Source organism: Drosophila virilis, chromosome 5, assembly GCF_030788295.1.
Source record: "Drosophila virilis strain 15010-1051.87 chromosome 5, Dvir_AGI_RSII-ME, whole genome shotgun sequence".
In the NCBI taxonomy this organism is placed as follows: Eukaryota; Metazoa; Arthropoda; class Insecta; order Diptera; family Drosophilidae; genus Drosophila; species Drosophila virilis.
In genome coordinates this window covers 4,009,248-4,011,325 of record NC_091547.1, presented here as the reverse complement: position 1 = coordinate 4,011,325, position 2,078 = coordinate 4,009,248, and positions in this window count along the sequence as shown.

Genomic DNA, 2,078 nt, shown 5'->3' with positions numbered 1-2,078 from the left:
TGTCATAGACGATTTAATCGAATGGACAATTTTTTAAATTAACTTGCAAACGTGTTTGACATATTTGCACGTGTTGCTCGTGTTTAACGACGATTGCAATTCGATTTATGTGCAATTATTTGGGATATACGGAGGGCACAAACACACACAAACACAAGCACACACACACACACGCACACATACACACACACACGGACAGTGGGAAAGTCGACAGTGGCAAAAGCCAATCATAATTTGCATTTAATAAATATTTCATTAACTAATTGCAACAATTACGTTCATTTGAGTTTCTGCCCTCAAATTAGTGCTGCGAAGCCGTTTGCCGGGGATTACAATTTTAATCGGATCAGTCGGTACGGTACGGTTTGTCCAATAGAATTTGATTTTAGTTATTGATCGTTGCACGTTTCTTGTCTAACAGTAAGACTGCGCTTAACTTGGCTAACGCTAATTGCTCCGGCGCGCTGCTTATGAATATGCAACAGCAGCAACAGCAGCGGCAAAAAACAAATAATAATAAAAAAAAAAGCCCCGCCAAAGCGGAAATCCTCCTCGGGCGCACAGGTGACAACTACTGTGCGGTCGGACGGTTGGCGTCGGGGGGAGGGGGGGTGGGCACGTAGTTGGCTGACGTGCGCCGCTGCCAAAGGTTCTGCTTGTCTTGTGTTTCTTTCAAAAAGTGACCCGGCTCGGCCGCCGTCTTGTGAATGAAGCATTTTTTGTTGCGCGGCATTGAGCGCTGCAAAGCGACAGCGACGCGTCGCCATTTTGAATTTCTTGCTCACCAGTGGGCGGCGTCAGTGAGAGAGCGAGAGAGCGCACGCGCTCTTTGCGTATGCATGTAGATATGGCTGTGTGTGTGTGTGTGTGTGTGAGTGTGTTGTGCTATGCGCTGCGCTGGGGGCGTGAATAGCGCTGTGCAAGAGTATGTGTGCGTGAGCGAGTATATATATAAAAATGTGTGTGTGTGTGTGTGTGTGTGCGTGTGCTTGTGTGTATTGTGTTTTTGTACCTGTGCAGTTGAGCGACGTCAAGTTGTGGGCCAGTTTGACTGGTTTGTTGCTTTCATTGTTGTTGTTGCTGCTGCCGCCTGTCAAGTTGCTCAGTTTGGGCAAGTAGATGGCGCTAGTTGTCTTGAAGTGGCTTTAATATTAAAGTCAGGCCCCAAAACATGAGAAATTTCAACTATTCTGCAGCTCTTACAAACAAATATATTTTATGCATACACAAATATAAGCTGACTGACTTTATTTCTTACACTCCTTTGGCTAACAGACCACAATTTGCTAGCGTTAAATATCTAAATAAAATCGTAAATGTATTTGCTTCATTTGTTTACCTAAATGCAACTGTTGGTTGCGTGCCCCAACAAATAACAAAAAATTACTGGTTCAACAATCAATTTAATAATTGAGACCTTTACATTTAATCAACATTATTTAAAATGTCAAAATATTTGCACTTTCAATGGCAGCGCGCGTCGTCGTCGTCGTTGTCGTTATCCAAAAACCGTAAAACCCATAAGAATGCCAGCTCAAAAAACAAATTTGCATACAAATAAATGTTGATAATGCTGTAAATCCCCCAAAGAGGGCCGCTGCTACTGGCCACGCCCCAAGTGGGTGGCTGGAAGGGGAGCGCCAACGACTGCCAACGACACAGTTGATACACAAACGAATACAAAAAAGAAAGCAACAACAACAACAACGACATTATAAAACACAGAAACACAACCGCACAACGCTATGGGCGCCCCCCGTCCGCGCTGTGTCCATTGATAAAATTTATGGTATTGGTGCGGTTTCAACGCCAACCGCTGCCGCGACAGCTCACACCGATGCACACACACACGCAGTGCGGCGGCAGCGACGCGACAGCAAACCGGTTCCCTCAATTGCCATTGGTGTTGGCCAGTGAGCGCTGCCAATCGAACAGTTGCCGTCTCGCTCGCACCAAGCGTGCAGCAAGGCAGCAACCGTTGCGCTCGCACGCGACAGCCACAACGCCGCAAAGCGACAGCTGTCGTTGCCAGCCACAACAACGACGACGACGGCGGGCAGCGCGCAATCGCAGCGCTG